The sequence below is a fragment of the Cricetulus griseus genome, chromosome 2 (genome assembly GCF_003668045.3).
Source record: "Cricetulus griseus strain 17A/GY chromosome 2, alternate assembly CriGri-PICRH-1.0, whole genome shotgun sequence".
Taxonomy (NCBI): domain Eukaryota; kingdom Metazoa; phylum Chordata; class Mammalia; order Rodentia; family Cricetidae; genus Cricetulus; species Cricetulus griseus.
In genome coordinates this window covers 153,074,377-153,097,024 of record NC_048595.1, presented here as the reverse complement: position 1 = coordinate 153,097,024, position 22,648 = coordinate 153,074,377, and the positions used below count along the sequence as shown (strand labels likewise).

At 36.4% G+C, this 22,648-nt stretch overlaps 1 long non-coding RNA gene across 7 annotated transcripts in view; it reads left to right on the top strand.

Annotated features, from left to right (window-relative positions):
- Positions 1 to 3,789: 3,789 nt before the first annotated feature.
- The window catches only part of LOC103163356, a 30,561-nt gene continuing 11,702 nt past the window's right edge, over positions 3,790 to 22,648 (top strand). For 3 of the 7 annotated variants that reach the window (XR_003481933.2, XR_003481932.2, XR_003481931.2), the window contains exon 1: positions 10,441 to 16,660. This is a non-coding gene — a long non-coding RNA (uncharacterized LOC103163356). The other 4 variants (XR_004768307.1, XR_004768306.1, XR_004768308.1 and 1 more) reach the window with 2 other exon arrangements.

Genomic DNA, 22,648 nt, shown 5'->3' with positions numbered 1-22,648 from the left:
GAAGTTCTCCAGTATTCTCACACATTTCCAGCACCATTGGCAGTGGTCCCTGACCTTGACCCATCATGCTCCTAGAGATACTCTTTGATTCTCCAATGCCATGTATTCCTGTTTAAATACAGGGTGTATATTCTGTAGAAAGAAAGAAGCTTTAATTTCCTAAGAGTACAATTTCCTCCACATATGTTCATTTCAAGCTCATTTTCCATTAAATGAGGGAGAAAAGTCTAATTTATTTGTAATTTTAATTAGTATGTCAAATATTTGGAGGATTTATAGTTACTAAGTAAAATTGCTTCTCTAATATAAATTCAAGGCAATTTCTTCAGCATTTCCTGTATTAATGCTTCTAAAGCCTTAATATGCAACCAGATTACCTAGGAATTTTCCTAAAATAATGACCCTGATTAAATTTTGCATCTATCTGTATGGGGTATTCAGGGGACTCTGCTTTTCTTATGTAACCCCAAATGAAAGAATAGCCTGTGGTATAAACTCCCCTCAAAGACTACCCACAATCATCCTGTAAAATCTTCACTTTTATTGTGTAGATTAAATAATTTTATGGTTAAGTATAGGAAGCAATAGCCTGTATCAATGATGGTTATATTAACAGAGATAAATGGCTACCTACTTTTGTAATAAATTAATATTTATTATGAGTCCAGTGAGACTGGTAAGAGGACAGGAGGATAATCTTTTTTGTTGTTTTAATACAAAAAGCAATTTCAAACTATGAAAGATGAGTTTGGAGTGATTTATGACTTAAGACTTGAGGCAGTATAAGAGAACTAAAGAAGAGGATAGTCATGCCATGGGACACAGAACAAGATCTTATTTATATTTCTAGTCAGAGCTAAAATGTAAAGCATGATTGTAGAGGCACTTATAGCTTGGGATTGATGCATGGGCACCTAGTTGATGAAAACTGAAGCAGAGGCAGGATCAGGCCAGACATACGACAGATATACTGAGCCAGATGAAAGAGCCCTCCCGACTAAGGTTAAAGTGGATCACAAGGAGTCAGAACTAGTTTGAAAACAAATGGTTTATTAGGAAAGTACTCACACAACGGATCCAGTCCTTTTCAGCCAGGTGGGAGAGAGCATGCATGAGTCCCTGATATTTGAAGCCTTGCTACTTCACTCTGACCACTCCCAGTCGTGCATGGTCAGCAACACCTGTGCCAGCCCCCAAGTGGGCGTGGTTAGCATTTCCCACTACACACAGTGGCAACAAGTTTGACTCGGTAGGGAAATGGAGGGTTTGAGCTGTGATAGTTACAATCACAGAAATGGGAGCAGAAAGATGTCTCTCTCATTTTTTTTCAGTTTTCATTATTTATTTATTTTCTTTTTTAATTTAAATTAGAAACAAGCTTCTTTTACATGTCAAACTCAGTTCCCTCTCCATCCCCTGCCCCCCACTAATGCCCTGTCCCAACCCCTTTCTGCCCCCCAAGGACAGGAGGCCTTCTATGGGGGGGTCTTCAAAGTTTGTTATGTCATTTGGAGCAGGGCCTAGATCCTCCCAGGCTGAGAGACTATCCCAGACCAGGCTGGAGAAACCCACAGAAACAGCAGACCTGAACAAGGGGTTGCTCATGGACCCCAGACTGATAGCTGGGAAACCAGCATAGGACTGTTCCAGATCCCCTGAATAAGGAGGTCGGTTTGGAGGTCTGGAAAATCTATGGAGACTCTAGTAGTGGATCAGTATTTACCTCTAGTACACAAATGGACTTTGGGAGCCCTCTCCACAAACATGTCTCTTAAGCTTGGCTGTGGAAGATTGTTTAGAAAACCAGAATTTCAGCCCTGTCCTTATGTGTCAGTCACCTTTTGGAAGCATGTTCCTACCAGGAGTCTACCCTGAAAAGTCTGAGGTAATTGACCTGTGGTAAGGCTCCAGCAAAAGTTGTTTCAAGTTCCCAGGGTGATTACATCATGCACAGGGATCATATGCCATATGTTAAGCACCCCCAGGATAAAATTTCTCTTTGCAGACTTGGCAGAATGACTCCTTCCACAGCTGGGCCTCTTAATTCCAGTGTGCAGGTTTAGACAAATCCCTTTCTATATCATGATGATTGTTAAGTTCCATGGGCATCAGAGGTACGCTTAGAGCTTGTACAAACTTCAACTGTTGGAACTACATTTCATCCTCACCAATTCTGTGAAACAGGGGTGGTGAGCCAGTATGCAAGGATTCAGAAAGTCCTAAGGCACTGCTCATGTTGCTCTTCTGGGATCTGGTGTTTAAAGACCAGGGTAAATCTTACTCCTGTCAGAATGGCTAAAATAAAAAACATCAATGACAGTTTATGCTGGAGAGGATGTGGAGAAAGGGGAACACTTCTCCACTGCTGGTGCCAACTTGTATAGCAACTTTGGAAATCAGTAAGGCGACTCCTCAAGAAAATGGGAATGAGTTTACCACAAGATCCAGCAATTCCCCTCCTAGGCATATACCCAAAAGAAGTACATTTATACAACAAGGACATCTGTTCAAAGATGTTCATAGCAGCACTATTTGTAATAGCCAGAAACTGGAAGCAGCCTAGATGCCCCTAAACAGAAGAATGGATAGAGAAAATGTGGTACATTTACACAATGGAGCACTACTCAGCAGAAAAAAAAAACAACAGAATCTTGAAATTTGCAGGGGAAGAAACCATTTTGAGAGAGGTAACCCAATCACAAAAAGAAAAATATGGTATGTACTCACTCATATGTGGATTTTAGACATAGAGTAAAGGATTACCATCCTACAATCCACAATTCCAGAGAAACTAGTAGACAAGGAGGACCCTAAAAGAGACATCCATGGTCTCCTGGAGAGGGGGAAAGGGTCACGATCCCCTGAGAAAATTGAGAGCATGGAAAGAGGAGGGAGGGAGCTACGAAAATGAGAAGGGAAGAAGAGGAAGGATATAGGTCATGAGGGAGCAGAAAGTTTGATTCAGGTGTAGATTAGAAGAAAGGATATGTGATAGGCAGGGTTTTAGGAGGTGGTAGGGGAGGAAGGGAGGGAGAAGAGACCTGGGATTGTTATGTAATTCTTGTCTCTAATTCAAATAAAAAATGATAAAAAAAAAAGACCAGGGTAAGGTTGGAATCTGAATCTTAATACCACAGTAGTGTACAACTGAATTTGATTCTTTTATCTTCAGGATTTAGATACTAATTATGGCATCCAGACTTAGTTAACTCTATGACTCAGTCTGAAATTGTGTGCCAGTTTAAAGGACTGACTTTTTCGTATCTTCTTATTGTTTCCTAAGTTGGTGGTCCAAATGTGGTACTTTCTAATTCAGAAGAAGTCAGCTCATTTATTTCTCAAGGATGCTAAACAATGGATTAAGATAGATGTCATTTAGAAAAGCATCTTTGTTCCAATACTGAGTATGGAAAAGGGAATATGAAGGGTGATTGCAAAGCCTGGAGTCAGAGTATAAATAAAGAACAGCAGTGACATGATGGGGAATGTACTTCTTTGTATGTTTATCTTATTGATTGTTGAATAAAATACTGTTTGGCCAATGAGACAGCAAGTTAGACGGGACTAGAAGTCAAAGAGGATTCTGGGAAATGTAGTAGAGAAGTGCTGATCTAGGCAGGAAGTGACATAGCAAGGAGACTCTTTTAAGCGAAGGAGAAACAGGAAGGGGCCTCTTTTCCCCTCTGCTCCTGCTCTAGCAGCATGATGTGTTCCACCAGCAAGGAGGGATGCCAATAAGGAGTCCAATAAGATAAGTCTTATAAAATATGTGTTTATGATAGTTAAGACTGAGCTAACAGATGAGAATCCTAGTCATTGGCCAAGCAGCACTGTAACTAATATAAGTTTCTGTGTATTCATTTGGGCTCTAACTCAGGTGGGTGGCTGGCGTAAAGCTCACATGTGGTGGTGGGACTCAGGTGGCATTTGGCGGAAGGATTTATTGTAACAGTGGCATTTCACTGGAACTAAGAAAGTTTTAACATATTTACTAACCTATGGTTCTACACTAAGCTGAGGGGAAAATCAAAGTTTTCAGAACCTTTAACTTACTGGCATGGTAACAATGCAAAACTCCTATCACTAGTCTTGGATCAATAAGACATGTCCAATGCCTAAGCACTGGGAGTCATGGCAAGTGAGTCAAGTGTCTAAGCTTGATCCTGTCCCATTTTATCTTTGTGTAAAGGAACAGCTAGAAGCACAGATGGTTATCTAAGATTCCTCCATGTTCCTCAGCAGTCACTGTTATCACATTATAGCAAGTTAAATTTCTTGGGGGAAGTGCAGTAATTCTTCCATGACATGAAGGGACTTCTATGCACCTGAGATTAGAAAGCTATCAGCCCTCAGAGGAGAATTGCAGAGGGTTTCAGCAATGCATTCCAGAAGCCTAGGAGCTTATTTTAGGACAAGGTGATTTCTCACTTTTAGCAGTCCCTCCTAGCAAAATTTCAGACTGTCTTATTATTTTACATCTTGGAAATGAATTCAATAAAATAGGAAATATGCTTAGTGAGCCAAATAAAACATTGAAATTCAATTTTATGTTATTGGGCCTTCTTTCTTTGTTTTAATTGCTACCTGACTTCTTTGCCTTTAAAAATGAGATTGGTATTAAATTAATAGAATGATCTAATCTAGTATCCTTTGATAAGAGTTCAGAGTATGTTAAGCAATGAGTAGGCAGGGTTACAGTTGAGTTTTTTTGTTTTTTTGTTTTTTTTTACATGGCATGTATCATTGTAATTTCCTTTATGTTTTCTGGCCAGAAAAATAATACATGCCCAATAGCAACCCAAACTGAGGTGTCAAGGAAAAACAGGAGCATGAAAGTATGTAAAGTTTTATGGAGCAGTTTAGAAATCAAAGTTGTTTGTATAACTCTGAAGAAGTAATCTGACCTAGGATTCCTGAAATTCCTTAAGCTATACAGCCAGAAAGCAGCAGATTCAGCTGACATCTTGAAATACTTAATGTCTCATATGGCTATGCAGCCTCCAAGCCATGATCTGGACTGAAGCTCCATGAGAGTAAACGGATAACAGTTGGTGAAAAATAACAAGATAGGATGTACAGGACAGAAATACTCACCTTAAAACCCCACATGTCCAGAAGTCACTTGAAACTTCAGCAGTTATTATTAAATCTTGAGTTTAATTTTTCTCAATTTCTTAGAGTCATAAATGGCTGAGTGTTGTAAATGTTCTTAATAATAACTGCTTTCATGTTTCAGATGTGAAAGGCAAACATGAGAGGCTACGGGGAAGAGAAAGGGTGATTTCCATATAACTGCTATGATGACCTCTGAAGTATTTGTGTTTTTAAGATAGTTGCACTAAACTCTGGAAATTCAGAGGTCAGTGTCTATATCATGTAGCTTAGAGTTGAGGCTCTAAAATTGTGGTTTTCTTCTGTTGTTATTTATTTGCTTATTTATTTGAAACAAGGCATTGCAGTGTAGCCCAGATTGGCTCTGTACTTACAACTATCCTCCTGACTCAGCCTCTTGAGTGCTGGGCTCATAAGCATTCACAACTCTGCAAGGTTTAGGAGTTACAGGGTTTATAAAATTCATTTTAGCTATGTTTTTATTATTTAAAATAATTTTAAAATCAAATACATTTTATCATATTTTCTGCTTCCCAAGTCCTTCTAGATTTCTCTCCCTGTCTCTAACCAATCAACTTTAAATTCATTCTTTAAAAAACAAAAACCCAAAACAACAACAAACTTCTGAAAACCAAAAAAAAAAAAAAACAAAGTAAAATAACACCACCCCACCACCACCAAACTGTAGCTAAATAAAAGCACCACATAAGAAAACTCTGGCGTCCATTGTATATTGGTCAATTACTTTTGAACTTGAGTCCTGCTCTGGAGTTGTTGATATATCAAGTGTCACTCCATTGAAGAAAACTGGTTTTTCCTCTTACAACAGGTATAAATGACAGTTGAGTTGTTAAACTTTACCATATTGTCTAGGTTTTCTTCTATTCATTTTTCAAAAACTATATCAAAATAAAATTTAATAAGGTAAAACAAAACTATCACACCAAAGTTGGCCAGGATAAATCAACACAAGGAAAAGAGAACAAGAGAAGGCACAAAATCAGAGACCCACTCAGTCACACATTTAGGAATATACTAAAAACACTACACTGGAAACCATTATATAGATACAGAGGACATTGCACAGACCCTGGTAGACCGTGTGCATTCTGAAATATACAGGATTTGCAACAGATACTTACCTGCACAATTTTGAACTTTTGTAGGAAATTTTAATATAGGTTGAAGACTCCCTGATCTAAAATTTAAAAGTACATCATGTTCCAAAAATTTTAAAAGCGTGGCTTACTTAATCCACAGATGAAAAATTCCATCCCTGTTGGCTTCCAGTCACCATGCAAAAACACACAAGCTATGTGTACAAAATGATTATAAAAACCCTAATGAATTTCTTGTTAAGCCCTGGGCCCTAAAAAGATGCCTCAATGTAAATATTCAAATGCTCCAAAACCCTCAAATTTCAAATTCCAAAATGTTTTTGTCCTAAGCATTTCAAATAAGGAATTCTTATCCCACACCAGAAATCAGCTTCAAATGAATTTACATTATTTAGCTTTTTTCTTCATGAATAATGCACAAAATGAAATAGAGATGTGTTGAGATCAGAGCTAAAAATGGAGGCAACCACCTCAGTTTTCTTGGTAATAGTCATATGGGCTACAATGGTAACTCATAATGCTTACATTCACAGTCCACATCTTTATTACTATGGTTCCAGAAAGTCATGATTCTGCTTTGGGGCTGGTCAATGAAAACACTGACTTGAAAGTATTGTAAGATTCCCTGTCATTAAGAGTAATCACACATTGATGGAATTCAACTCACATCATTCCATCACATATTTTAGATGAATGAAACTGATAAATCTTTTGGCAAACAGGTTGTAAGTAAATCAGATATCTCAGAGTATTAATTACAGATGTTTCAGCATAGTGAATTATGCCTAAATCTCTCCAGGGATGTATAATATTCTAAAGAATAGATTCCCCAACACAAAGGGTGGGTGCAGATAGAAACTGGAGGAAAACACGAGATTTGAATATACATACTTAGAATGAAAGTTGGACCAAAGCTTATGAAATAATAACAATGGTTTCTCAGAAAATCTTTAAATATTTTCTGGCTAGTAAAGTAGAAAGCTTACCATCATAAAAAAGGAATGAAATCCTGTCACTCACAGCAACACACATAAAAACAGAGTACCTTTAATAAAATGGGCCAAACACACAAGGACAAGTGCAACACATTCTCTTTTGTAGAGGGAAGTGTTGAACTCACATGGATGGAGAGACAGAGAGGAGACAGGGTGGAGGAACCAAAGGAGGTTGATAAGACAGGAGTCAGATGTGTGGTGCAACAGAAATCAAAATCCCTTCCCTGGCTAGACTAAGTTCTAGTGTTTTATATTATAGATCAATAACCAGAGAAGATAAGTTTTAAGGATTTCAACCCAAAGATATGAGAATGTGGAAAGAGGGAAATAGTAATTTCTTTAACCATTAGACATGATGTCCTAAAAATATATGCAATTACAACTTGCAAGTTAAGGAAAAGCATATAAAATAATAAGAATATGAAAGGCAAAAAGAAAGCATGCAGGAAGCCTCCACTTGAATTGCAAGTTCCCTTTAACACAAGCCACAGCACACAGAATGACAATGAGACTCGGGAAATCACTGGGTCTCACTCTTAACTAGATGCATCTCCAGGTACCAGTTTCCACTGTTACAATTTTGGTTGCAGACTAAGAGATCACTTTATTTTCACATTCTTCAGCATGACTCATTTCTTATAATAACATTGTAATGAAGGATCATTACTTGAAGAGTTGCATTTCTGCTGGGTGTGTTTATTGTTATGCCTCATAGGATTTCATAGGCCCAAACCAGAAACTCTTATCTCTAAAATGAGACACCTTAGCTTTATTGATGATGTTGAAGTTCTATGACTTTCAGTGGTTCACACTCCTTGGCCACACAATTAGAAGGAGGATGACTGGGGCAAAAACAAAATGAAAACTGAGCACATTTTCGGAAAACAAACACACACACAATTACTTTGTAACTCTGTACATGTTTTGAGACAAGTGATTTCATTTTGAATTAATGGGCTGCCTTGGGTCTAAGTCATAAGATACACATATGTTGACATATGCACAAAGATCTGTGTCTACATGATAAAATACACAGGTTAGTGGGAATGGAAGCCTCACACCTGGGAACTGTTATGGAGAAAGAGAAAATATCATGAAACCAGCTTAAAGACAATTTAAGCAATTTTTATGACACTTTTATACAACCAATCAGAACTAAAGTCAACTATAAACCTGAAACTCTTAACAGAGAATAATTTTAGAAAAAAAAACAAAACAAGAAAACACCCTGCCCATTTGAACACAACATTCACATGTACTGAAACAAGATCATCTATGCCTTGTTCCAGTCAATTTCTTTTCTTCTTTTCTCCCTTTTGATTTTAGTGAACTGTAATATGAAGGATTAGGGTTATTGCTCTTTAGATACTAAATAAAGAACATCCCAGCAGTGCAGTTTTGTGAGTTACATACAATGGCATAACTATATATCAAAGCAATTCAAGCTAAGAAACACATTACTTCCTAGTACAGGACACTCTCTTACGATTATAGATAAAGAATTCTCTCTGGAGGGAAGAATTAAGGCCAACTTGACTTTGAACAATGGCAAGGATTCTTCCATAGGCTTTGAACATCCCCTCGATCTCAGACAAACCTATAGCTTTCTCTTTTCTGGACTTGGACCTTCCATTCCTTATTGTTTTAACAACCTTGTGTATATTTCAAGTTCCTCAACTCTGCTTTGGAAATAGCTTCCTGAGTGCTTGTCACTAATAAATGAGATGAATAACTGAGAGCATGAGATTCTTTGGCCCTGTGCTGAAAAAAATTATCATTTTCAATATAACAAACTTATGGTCTAGAGGAATTCCTTTCCTAGGCTAAATTTAAGGAATACTCTAAACAGTTGGTATACTTTAACAAAGGTGGCCCTCCTAGAGATAAACTCACTAGTGACTACTTGCTCAAGCAAGCATGTCCCACATGACTGTCACTTAGTGATCCACAGTCTACTTTGGGATAGAAATTCAATGCTACCAACCATGAAGTGTTCAGGTTGGATTATAGTTAATGCACAATACAATCTTATTTTTACACTGCTAAAATAATAATTTTGTAAATAATAACTGGAAAGAGTTCATGCATAAGCAATCTTTTTTAGGCTGTTTGTCTGATAGACAGTATCCTCTGGTTGAAGGGCAGGTGCAAACCCTGCCTTCTTTATTTCTTTGCCTCCCCACTTTACAAGCTCAGCCAGAGTTCTTGATGGCCCTTTATGTTCTCAACAGCTAAAGGTACCTGGAGGCTCATGGTAGGTGTGTCTTTGTTATTATATTGGACTGCTGCTAACTCTATAATGGGCATAAGTTCACATTGCATTCTTGCTTCCTGATCAAGAGGAAAAGGAAGTCACTTAAGACTTCTATTTCTAAATCCACAGACCTTACTTGTCCATAAACATTTAGAACAGATAACAGGAGCTCAGAACTGTAACATCGTCCATCTTGACATGGGGTTTTGTGCCTAGTCTTATTGTAATTTGTTATGCAATGTTCTTTTGCTATTCTTGGGAGACCTGCTCATTTCTAAAGGGAAATGAGGAGGAGTGGATCTGGAGAAGAGGGAGGTGAGAGTAAGAATTGGGGGGAGTAGAGGGAGAGGAAACTGCCCTCTGGATGTATTGTATGAGAGAATAAATTAAAAAGATAAAGAAGGGCTTCTGGAGTTCTAAAGTCTTTGCTTTGTGTTCTAACGTTAGAACTCTGACTAGACTGTGGCCTCATATTTCACCCATATAAACTTTTATAGCAGTCTAACTAAACCCAATTCTCTTAAAATGAAAAATACTGTAGGGGACAAATGAATAGTTGAAGGGGGGGCTTATCCTTGATGAATGGATGAAGGGGAGGGGTTATCCTTGAAAATTCTTTGTAGTCTTTGTATATTTCTAGAGAAACTGCCAGTGAACTCAAAACTTCCCTGATCATTGAAACTATCCAGTGAAGCAGAGTCAAGATTTTTAGTGTCTCACTTGATTTTCTGCAATCTCCTAATGAGGACTTTACAGGACTTCAATACATGTCAAGGTTGCAGATTCATATGATTGCTTGTGTTTTGGGATATCTTTCCTTTGAGACAAAGCCTATGGTAGTGGATTCTGTCATGTGTTTCCTTTACAGTTAAAAGAAAAGCTCATGAAAGATGTTAAGTCTGCATAATGATGGTCACGGCTGTCTCATGGTGGTGAATGATAACTTTTACACCATGTATGTGTCCTTTTGTGGTATTAGATAATTAAAGGTTTTCTTATCCAATTGATTACATGTAAACTCTTCATTTCTAATGCCATTTCATTGTTAATCTATCTTTGGCTATACCTTCAAAAAATGTTATCTTAAAATGTTCACACAGCGAGTTCTTAGGGCCATACACTCTAAATATTTTTCCAAACTATTTGAAAAGCAACTATGGTTTTAATTTTCTGTAACCATTTATCTTTTAGTTGTGCATAGTATTTCCTGCAGGTAGTTGATACTCTATCCAGATGAAGGGAGTTGCCAAATGCTGCGTCAAGAATGAACTTTGAAAAAGCTTAGCAAACAGACCGCTTGGAAAATATTCATTCGACCTTCAATGACAAAGCTTATGCCTTGCAAATTGATTAATACAGATACAATATCAAATCATTTTTCATACAATTTTTTAATGTTTGTTAAGTGCTGGTGCAGTATGTAAACAGAGTATTTGGCATTTTTATTAGACTGCGGAACTCAGTCATTTCCTTTGCAACAACATCTCATAAACTATTTTGACAGTCTAATAAACTATAAAAAGCTGTGGTAAAAACTGGCTCTGAATGTTATAACCGTACAAAATGGAAAGAGCAAGAGAAAACATCTATCACTGGGATTATTATCACTGTTGCTATGGCAACCTGGTTGCAATGGCAATATCTCCACGGTTCTGCTGTTTGTTATCATCTTTCTTGATTTTACATCATTGAAATTGTAGTAATTACACTGTGCCTGATGAAAAATGCATGCTGTCATGGCAACTAAGTCAAATATTCTTAATCATTTCACCTCTTCAATCTAAAATGTAATTGTTTGTCAGTAAAATAGGTTATACAGAAGGCTTCCATGGACTTACGATTGCTTTAAGTGTTTTGCAAAAAAAATAGAGCTTTTAGTCTCAAGACCTTAAGCTAAACTAATAGCCTGAGATGGTAAACAATGACTCACTAGAATAAGTAAGCATTATTAATTGAGGTATAGGGCAATTACAAAATGTAGTGACTTTAGTATTTAAAATTGAAGATATAAGATTTTTCAATTGCTCTGATAGCATCACAAAATCATTATATCAGATGTATTCATTCAGTAGGTGTCTTCTGGTGAATATGTTTCAGAATATTTTCTTCTCCTTGGATGTAACTAAGGTGGAAATAATCCTTTGAAAATGTGAAAATAAAATAATAAGAGAAATAATGTACTTTAAAATGGAACAGTTGGTTATGAGCCTACCAGCTATTCTTCAAACTAAATATTTTATAAGTACATACCATTATTATCATCAGTACTATTTTTTATTGTTGTTTATATTTTATCTTATATATCTGAATATGTGCATCCTATAAGAGCAGAATGTCAGAATCAATGTACAAATTTGTTCTACAAAATGACAAATTTATCTGAGTAGGAATCCAAACAATAATTATAAAATCCCAGTATTAACATAGTAACTGTGTTATACATTTATATAATTTCCTAAGACTTCTCCTTCCCCCAGAGGATGGAAATTTTGCTTGAATGGGAAAAGAAAACTGAATCAAAGTCCTTAGTTTTGCTAAGAACAGAATCTTCATGGACCAGTTCCTCCTTTCTTTTACTTTCTATTATAATGATGCTATACAAGAAAGCAGAAAAATATGTTATTTTATGCTTTGTCAAGAACATGAGTGGTATAATTACTTCATCAGTGTTCTTGGCTTTGTGTACTTTGCCTTTGGAACCCCAGGACAAGCTAAATGTCAGAAATTCTAGATTTTAGATCCATGAGAAAATTATATACCTCCTCCTCCTCAAGCAGACAGCCACAATTACCTATCACGGCCCTTATAGTTTTCATTTTTTGTTATCATTTTCATTATTTTTCCATGAGAAACAGGTATGTGCTGACTCTAATATGATTAATTTATTTCTGCCAAAACAGATGTCTTTGCTATTGTAAGCCTAGACTTTATCACTATGAGGCAGGGTTGAAACAACAAAAAGCAGGAATGTATTTTCAGGGAGCTCATGGACCAAAGTATTTATGAGGATTATAGTAATTTGAGTGTCATAGGGAAGGACTGATTGATTGCTCTTTAATATATTTAATAACAAAATTGCCTTAAAATTATTAATTACCAAACAGGAAAACAAAACATCACACAAATAAAATGAATATAAAGCATGGAAATAGAATTGCCACTAACATACTTTTGGCTAAATGTGTGTTTTTAGACAAAATATGAGAAATGTGCATGAAATGATAGAAGCTGAACATTTCTCCCATCTGTCCGAAGTTAACAAGGTTACACAGCCAGTCATTGCTAATGCGTGCTGTATTGTATAACTGAAAATAAGCAGTAGGCAATTATAGACCTTACGGATATTAAATACAGCATAATCAGAACACTTGAAATTATTAAGAATCGGTCATTTAAAAAGATATGATATGAAAATCTCTGTTCAGCTTATTGATTCTGAAGGTAGCTAGAGAGAAAAGCTTTGGTTGAGAATCCTAGTACTGATCCTAGTAAATATCATAAGGTGCCCCCACAGATACCCCTGTACTCTAGCTTCATGGAGAATATATCTGTGTCAGGGTGGATGGCAACTCATACATAACTGCCACAGTGGTCACATCCCCTGTCCTCTCTGCTACCTCCTTAGAGAGATGATACTAAAAACAAAAGAGAAAGAGAACAGAATGGGGAAAATGTTCTGGAGACTGTATTAACTTAAGGCACTTCTTAGACTTCTTTTCATATTGAGTCCACCCATATTATGAATCAATTCTTTATTTTCTAATTAAAATTCTTGTGGGAAATGATTTATCTCATCCTTGTGTCACATTTCCTGATGGCCTCCCTAACAGCTTCTTGACTGCTTCAGAACTTTCTGTACAGGGACAGATCATTGATTTAGTCCATCCTGTCCTGGCTAATGAGGGTAGGGTCATAGGAACAAAGTAGGATGACTGAGCAGTGGCTTTGCAGAAGGAAATAGATTATCAGGCTCTATCAAACCCATGTGCTCAGTGGTTGCCCTTCAGTGTTTGTGGCACTTATATCAGTGAACAAAAAGCCTCAGGCCCTGCTCAGAGAGGGCTGCCCCCCCACCACCACAGCACAGCTGTTTTCCTGTGGAGAAGCCAGGCCCTGTCAAATACCATTTGCTTTCCTAATGTATACAATTCTCTATCTGCCTCGTAGTGGTGGGGACTGACTTAGTGAAGAGAAACCAAATCACATTGCGAATGCTGAAGTGGTGTAGGAATACGAGTGATCATTATTATTTAATCTAATTTCTCCTTCCCTTCAGGAACATTTCTCCATTCTTCTCACTGTCAGTTGAGAGCTCAGGGAATTCAAATTAATTTAAAGATTAGACTGAGTAAAACATAATTAGGAAGGTAAATGTTCTAGGGGGGAAAGGACAGCAGAAAATGTATTCCAGACATAAATATAAATGATGTTGGTGTTATCTGCCACTTCTACATTGCCTTTTCCTTGGCATGGCTGATCTGAGGCCGAGAAACTTACAGGAGAAATCATGCTACATAAATGATAACAATAAGATATGAGGCTATCCAGAAAAAAATTCAGAACTGCCTGACATGGGGGGTATTTAAAAAGCATGTTGAATGTAGCTTCAGTGTTATACTAGATGTATTTGACTGAGTAGAGTCTTTTTTTTCTGGAAATAGAAATGCACTTTAAATTTCAGATACTTCTCAGGACCAGAGCTTCTTCCAATTGTTTTCTTAAAATATGTCAATACAGCCAGGTGATGTAAAATAAGATTTAGAAGCATTAAATAATTTAAATTGGGCACTTAATCTGTAACCATTCCTACTTTAAAAATCTCCATGTGATAATAAATTTCAAATGTCCTTTGATACCTCAAGGAAAAACTCCAAAGACAGTTTTCTATAAACTCCAGGGATGTCCCATTAGAATTCTAATTGGCCAATCTTTTAATTCCCCCTTTGAAACAATTAAAATAGACACAGTTAAAGAAAAATGAACTAGAAATGAGTTTCCAATATGCTGTTCATATTCTGCACATTTCTTACGAATACTTTCACAGAGTAATAGAGGTACCTGGAAAAAAGCAAAGGCCTTTGTGAATCATAAGTTAAATATTAAATATTTCTTATAACCTCTAAGACAAAAGACTGCCAAGGTATTGGAAATCTGAGCATCCCATCTTGCTACATTTAAACTTTACTGATGGAGCTTTTGTATCAAAACAAAATATGAAGATATTGTAATATGAATGTTAATGTGTAAGGTTCTTAGAACTGTCAAAAGGCTGAGACCAATAATATTTCTAATAAGAGACATATTTTATAAATGTATGAACTCAAATCCAGCATTTATTTTGAGAGTATGAAAACAAAATCTCATAGTTTTCTTAAACGTTTATACTTACTTATCTATATATTATATGAAAACAAAAAAATACTATGTAAACTTTCTTGCAAAATATTGAAGTTTACTTGGCTTTTAAAATAATATAAATGTTAGTAAATGACCACTCATAAATCAGTGAGCCAAGTTAGGAGTCTTGTGATTAATATCATTTCTAATAAATTATCACATTTGTCCCACTAAATAGAGCTAATGCTGTCAGGTGTTTTGTCAACAAAGCACAAAAAACATGGCTTCACTTAGCAAAGGGATTGACTCGATAAAAGCACCTGTCTCTAGAGAAGTATGAATCTCATCTTACACATAGAAGGAGTGGCAGTGTGGCTCAGCAGGGGAAAGTGCTTGTTGCCAAGCTTGGTGACACAAATCCCATTTTTTGGTACATGTAAGCTATAAAGAGAGAAAAGGCAAGCTGTCTTCTTCTTGACACACATATGTGTGGAGACAACATACTCATGTCCACTCATACATAATAAAAAGAAAAGAAAGGCAGGGTTTCTTTGGAAGGCACACATATTCATCACAGGAAATCAGTAAATGACTTTAAAATTAAAATGTAAAACAAGGAGAAGCCAGTCTATGTTTGCCATCTTGTATATCTTCACTTAGAAGAGTATTAGGGGACTAGTGGTGTTTTAATTGGAGGACCTTCTGTGCAGAAGATTTAGGGAAAAGCCAAAGCTGAGCACACAGAGAGGCACAGAAACAGGGTTCAGAGCACCTTTATAAAAAAATCAAAGTCAAAATGAATTTCTCTTCCTCTGACATGAAATGCCCTTCTTAAGCTGCCATTTTATGAGGTCAATGATTTGAACCCGATTGGGTCTTGTGTGGATGTGAAGAGTGACTAGGTGAGTGAGATCATAGCTTCAGGTTGTGTCCAAAAAAAATGATTAAGAAACAAAGCCTTCTAGGTTGACTGCCCTCTTCAGTGTCAACAGTCAACCAAGGAATGTTTCCATAAGCAATATTTGTCTTGGTAGAGGGAAGATTTCTTAACTTGAATGGGAAGAGTACATGATTCTCTCTCTTCTGAGTCTGTTATAAATATCTTCAACATACTATGTTGTCTGTGGTCTTTCTAGTTTTAAGTGTCTAGAAATAAAACCTAAAATAAATTAATGGAACAAAGGGAAATTAATTGTCAGGTCCCAGACATACAGTCTCTGGGCTTTAAGATGTCAGGCCTCTACTTCTAGCTTGCCTTGGATCTCAGTTTGGTCCAGTGGCCAAATGGCTGTCAACCTCAGCCTCAGTTTTCACTCCAGTAGAAGAGTAATTCTATCACTGGAAATTTTTTCCAGAAGGAGGAAGAAAGTTTTGAAATTCATTCTGCCTTTTTATTCTAAAGCTGCTTGTATCTCTGGACTGAAAGGAAACTGTTAGACTGATTTGGGTGTGAATGCCATTTCTGGATTCTAGTGCTATAACTGTCCTCAAATATGAGCATTAATCTGAGTCTTGTAGGAAATCTCTATCCCAGAATAAAAATTGGTCTGTTCCTAGAAGTATGGAAACACATGGGGGGAGTCACTGTGCATCTCCAACTTCACTACAAACAATTGCATTTGCCTTTCTCAATTCTTTGTTTTCTACCACAATGATATTCACACTCAGGAAAACACTGACTCCTTCTTTAAGACTGTATTCCACAAATGATTCTGTTTTGTGCAGAATCACCTGCTCTGAGGTTTAATGAAGCAAGTTAACTGTAAACGGATGGACTTCACAGGTCTGCCACAGGAAGGAAGGTATCATGCTCGCCAGCCCTCGGGTGTGCAGTATTCTCAAAGGTAATAATAGTAGAAGGGCTGTGGGTAGCTTCAAATTACATTTTCTTTCTAATTGGCAATTAGTTCTAATTAACTTTTAATTAATATTCAATGTTTTCTTTAACAAATGGAACCCTGGTGAGATCACATCTGTTAATACCACTTTGTTTCTATTTTGGTGTTCTACAATTTTCCATTATGACTACATGGAATACAATTTCAGGACGAAGTGGACACCATTCAACTAGGATGAGATGGTGCCTGACTTAACACCAATGCACTTTAAATGTAATTTTATCAAAAAAAAGAATGAAAAGAAAAAACTTTATGAAATTGAATTTTGCTGTACGGTCTTAAGAGATAGCACCAGAAATTAGAAGTTACAGCCTCTTGTTTTTTTGTGTGGTGAGTGAAAACTGTTCAAGAATTGAGAAGTCTCTGGAAATCTTCCTTTTCCAGTGACTAACACATGTAATTTAAGGAATAGAAAGATACTTAAAGATCACATCCATGTAGCTGGTTTAGCAATGACCTGCACAAATAATATTAATAATAATAAAAAACCTAGAAAGCTCTCTAGATTGGTTAAGGAAAGGTTAATTTTGCTGGCGAGGGTGTCTCATACCACTTTCCTGTGGGTTTAGCCCAGGTTCTGCCTCTCTAGGAATGCTGATGTGATTATGATTTCAGTTCAGTGTGTGTGTTTGTACTTTACTGTTTAGCCCAGCCCACACTCTGTACTATGCTTTGACAATATCCCATAATTATTACTCTTTTTTAGTAAATATTGGTCATGTCCTTTTGAATGATTTCACTCTTGCCTTTGCCAAACAGGGTAATTTTCAAATATCCTTCTGCAGTTGCTTATTATTAAACAAACCTGGAACCACTATTTAACATGATGAAGAGACTGAGCAGAATGACTGGGGTCCATCAAGTCATATCTCAATTTTATCCAAAGATCAGAGTGAACAAATCCGGATTAGCAGTTTATTAACACAAGACTTGAACATCCAGTTTCATTTTCCTTGATGAGAAGGCAATATGCAAAACTTTAGTTTAAAGAAACAAAATTTGAATGGGCTTCCCGTTCTCAATGTTTGATGCAGAGCTGTGGTTTAAGGACCAAATTATTTGAAGGATATTTTAGCCCCTTTGAAGTAACAGCTCAGATGTCGGTTTGGGTAAATAGACTATATTTATTGTTTTAAAATGAAAAATCATCCACCAAATTCCCTTTTCTTCAACTATCTTCTTACTTTGATAATTGAAAGTATTTTTCTTTAGCAAATAAATTACAATCATAAGACACAAATAATCTCTTAAGATTTAACAAAATAATAGTTTATGAGAATTGGTTCTTCCTTTGTACATACCTGCTTTGTCACTGTATTTCTTGGAAGACATTTGGTGCTGGGATAGACTCTCTTTTATCTATTTGAAAGACCAGATGCAGTTCCTGACTTGTTGTGTTTCACTACAAAATTCTAATAGAAATTTCTGTTGTGTCCTATATGACAAAATTGAGAAACCTGTCACCATGAGCTCTTCCAAGCTCCATTCTTCTGAGTATCCAGGATCAGTTTATAACTGTTTTGGATGTTCTCAATAATGTTACTGACATTTTATGTTGAATTTTTAAAGAAATCATTTTTATTGTTGTTGTTTATCCATACGCAGGCACTTGCAGTTCTTAGTGTCATGAACATAAAACATGGTACCAGTCCATTTTCAGTAGCTTATGACATAATCATTGTGAAACTTATTTTAAGTGGCCCAAGTGTGAAGTGTCTGAAGAGGGCTTTAGAGAACACATAGCCTTGATGGTAAACACAAAGTACCAAGAGTAAGAAGCCACTGTGAAAATAACCAAAGCTAGCAAATGTACATTTTGCAAATGTTAAAACCAGAAAATGATTTTAAATTGTGTCAGTCACACCAGCAAAGGAAAAAAGTCTTTTTCATAAACTATTTAAATCAAGCACAAGCTCATTTCAATCAAAGTGAAATTATATAAGTAAATGGAATTCAATATCAGAAAAATTTTAATTTCATTAGAAAATTAAAGTGAATGTCAAGATATTAAACATCACAAATAAAATGAAATGAAAACTCAAATCAAGGGACAATCCATTCACTTCTTTGCAACTTCTCAGATGGATACCATTAAATAAAACCTTACACGTAGAAGAATATCTATGGACTAGTTACTTATAGCAGCAACCTAGGAAGATGAGCCAGTCAACTGACAATGCAGAATGCAAAAGAAGATAATAGGGCTTCATTTCAGGGATCATCCTGCAGTTACTAGAGCTGCTAGCCAAAATTATATGTAACTGAGCTGTCATGTATGCATATGTGAACATTCAATAAAAATGAAATGAAATAAATTGAAGAGAAGTAAAAAAAAAAAAAAGTGGTTTAATTGTTCCAAAATAGCCTGATGTATACTCCTTTACTTCCTTAAGTAAATAATAGTCTTGAAAATATAATTTGATTGACAGACTTCAAAATGAAGTAGGTGTGTGTGTGTGTGTGTGTGTGTGTGTGTGTGTGTGTGTGTCTGTGTGTGTGTATATGTATGTCTGCACATGCAAGTGCCAACAGAGACCAGAAGAGGGCATTGGATCCCAGAAGCTGGACTCAGAGGTGAACGTGAGCCACCTGACATGGGTGCTGGGAACTATATTTCAGTTCTTTGCAAGAGCATTCTGAATCATTTCTCCAGACCTCTGGCCCAGAAGTTCCTATACAAGCTATTACATATTACAACAACCACATAATTTCAGATCAGAAGGTATTCTTGAAATCCATTTGTGAAACTTGTTTGAAATGAAAACAAACAAAAAAACCTGTGTTCCCTTAGGAAATATTTAATAATTAAAATACTGTACATGGGCCAGGCATTGGCAGTGAATGCCTTTAATTCCAGCACTCCAGAGGCAGAGGCAGGCAGATCTCTGTGAGTTTGAGGCCAGCCTGGTCTACAGAGCAAGTTCCAGTACAGACTCCAAAGCTATACAAAGAAACCCTGTCTCAAAAACAAAAACAAAAAAAGTCCTGTACATGAACTCTAAAAATTAATACTGTTGCAAATGTAATTAAAATAGACTATACTATGAGAAAAGATTTTTCTTTTGCCCTAAAGGCTGGGTTACTTATTTTAGTAGACAAAAATGAATGGGGTGAACAAAGCCTGAGCAACCTTCTACGTAGCATGCCATCAGACACATGCAAATCAGAACAAGACACTGCTACATCCTCTCAGAACGGGCAAAATCCCAGAGCCCCGACGACACTACATGCTGGCAAGGGTGCAGAAGAGCAGGAGCTTGCTTTTAAAGCCTAAGCGGAGGAACCAAACAGCCACTTTGTGTGACAGTTTGGCAGGTTCTTCAAAAGTTAAAATGATTGTCCCATATGATATATCCGTGGTGGGCCTAGATATTTACTAAAATGAGATAAAATCCTGCTTCCATATCCTCACAAAAACTTTTACACAAATGTTCAGATTAATTTTTTTCAATTACCAAAAATTTGGAAGCAAAACGGACATTCTTCAAGAGACTAGATAAACTGTAATACATCCAGGCGATAGAATAGTATTCATTGGTAAAATAAATAAATAGTATCAAAGGAAAACCACAGAAGAAATATTACAATGTGGAAGAAGCCAATGTGAAAAAACTTAAATTCAGTATGATTCTTACTTTATTAAGTTGTGGATGAGGCAGAGCTATCGAGTCTGTAATGAGATTACTGGTTGGAAGTGGTTAGATAAGAGGGAAAGGCAAAAGGCATGTGCAGGGCTTCTGGGGTAGCAGGACTCTATGCCATAGGTGGCTATTGAGGTGGTATGTTCGTCCCACCCACTGAATGCATCTACCATGAATGAACCATCTTTCCAGATGTAGACTTCAGTGATGATGGCCTGAAAACATCAGCTGATCAATGGTGACAGCACCAGATGTTTCACACTGGTGAAGATACCAAGGATGGGAGACTCTGTGTGGCTATCGGAGGCACTTGGGGAAACCCTTGGGCCTTTCAGTCAAGTTTGCTGTCCACCTAAAATTCTCTGAAAACAAAAAAAAATCTACAAAATTGGAGAAGATAGCCTAGTTTGGGATTTAATAAAAACTGTTATGATGGTATTGTTGATGATAAAGAAACCTTTCCAAGTCTCTCAAGTATTAAAATTTTTCTTTTAAATGTTTACTTTGTCTCTACAGGCACTGCTTTCTTATTTAGTGACATACATACATACATGGATACATACATACATACATACATACATATATACATACATACATACACACTCACAAGCATACATATATGAAAGAAGTCATTTAAGAATTCAGCATTATCATGTCTAGGGACTATGGGGGCATGCAGTCTTTGTATGTTTTGGAGGTCAGTACCTACTAAGATTGTTATTTTCCAGATAAATTGCTTCTCACACCAATCCATCTTGTGTTGGAAGTTGGCAGAGAGATATCTTTACTTGAAATAAATATTAAACTAAACATTTTCTTTTAATTCCAGAAATTCCTATTTTACCCTGAAAGCCATGCCAAGTGCAAGTGACCTCAGGGCAAACCCTGGCTAAGGATCAAGTACCATCTTGTTATTTCCTACAGATTTTTCCCACTAAAAAATGCTCATCTTTGCCAGCAAGTTCCAATGTATGGAAGAGGAAAATTAGGATTTATGTTCAACTGATTTATAATTGAAGGAGAATCATATTGCAAATTCCCTTTTGGATCAGTTCCCATTTTGTTAGGCAAACACAGATGAGCTGTCACTAACACACATTCAGGAAGTGATTTGATCTGTTTTGTGTCTATAAATCGAAGGTATTATATTCTCTAAATTTAAATGAAATTGTACATTATTCTATGTAATAAGCTACCTAATATAACCAATTTTGAGCCTGGAACCTCTCTTACCAATTGTCTGTGCAATGAAAAATAAGACATCTCTTTTATATTTGCCTGATTAAGGCAAAACATTCTTGTAAACATAACAAGCAAAAAAAAGTATGAGCTTTAAAATTCCCTTGGCAATACAAATTGAAGCTATATCTTGTTCATTAAACATGATATCACATTGCAATGTTAGTTGCATGGGTGTAGAAATGCATTTCTTTTTAAGTGTTGATACCATGCACCTCAGAAAACTTCTTAAATCACTGTTTTACAGAAGAGCCAAGTAATCAACAATTTCATAATTATTAGAGAAAAATCCACATTGGGTTCTAAAACACTTGGATATCAATAGATGACCTCAACCACAGCAGACTTTTGCTTATTTCCTGATTCTGTTTTTTACACTTACAGGCATTAGTATTTATTATCTTTTGTATTTTATATGCACACCTTTTAGTGTATATGTTCAATCACTGGAAAATGAAAAACCAAATGCTTAGGAAGAAAGACCCTTAGCTGAATTCTTCTGGGCATTGATTACATCAGCATCTCCATTGGTAAAGACAAAACAAATTATAAAATGAAATCAATATACTAAAGGAGCCCTCCTGTAAAAATAACCAGTGAGCCAATTGGCTTCAAAACTACATCCTCAAGAAGACTTTTAACATCTCTCTCTGTGTGACTTCTTCAGCATGTCACCAGTGCTGAGAAGTGCCCCTCCTCTTTGCCATCAGGACTGTTGATCATTGGCTCACTCTGCCACTATGTTTTGCATGTAACAAGGTCACCATTTCTTTTTCTTTCAACATAAAATCTCTACTGTGTTTATCACTGTTTTATTTACATTAAATACCAAGACAGGGTAGAATCATTAAAAGGTCAGATATAGAAAACATTCAAGACTTTTCTTTTGGGGATTTCCCCATTAGCCTGTACTTTTAATTTTAATGAAATGTCATCCCTGGAACCAGTAGGTGAAAAGACTGCAGTCCCATAGGTAATGTGCCAGAAGCTTTGCTTACTTGCCTTGAACTCATTCTTCTAACCTTGACTCTACCCTTGACCTCTCTGTGGGTTA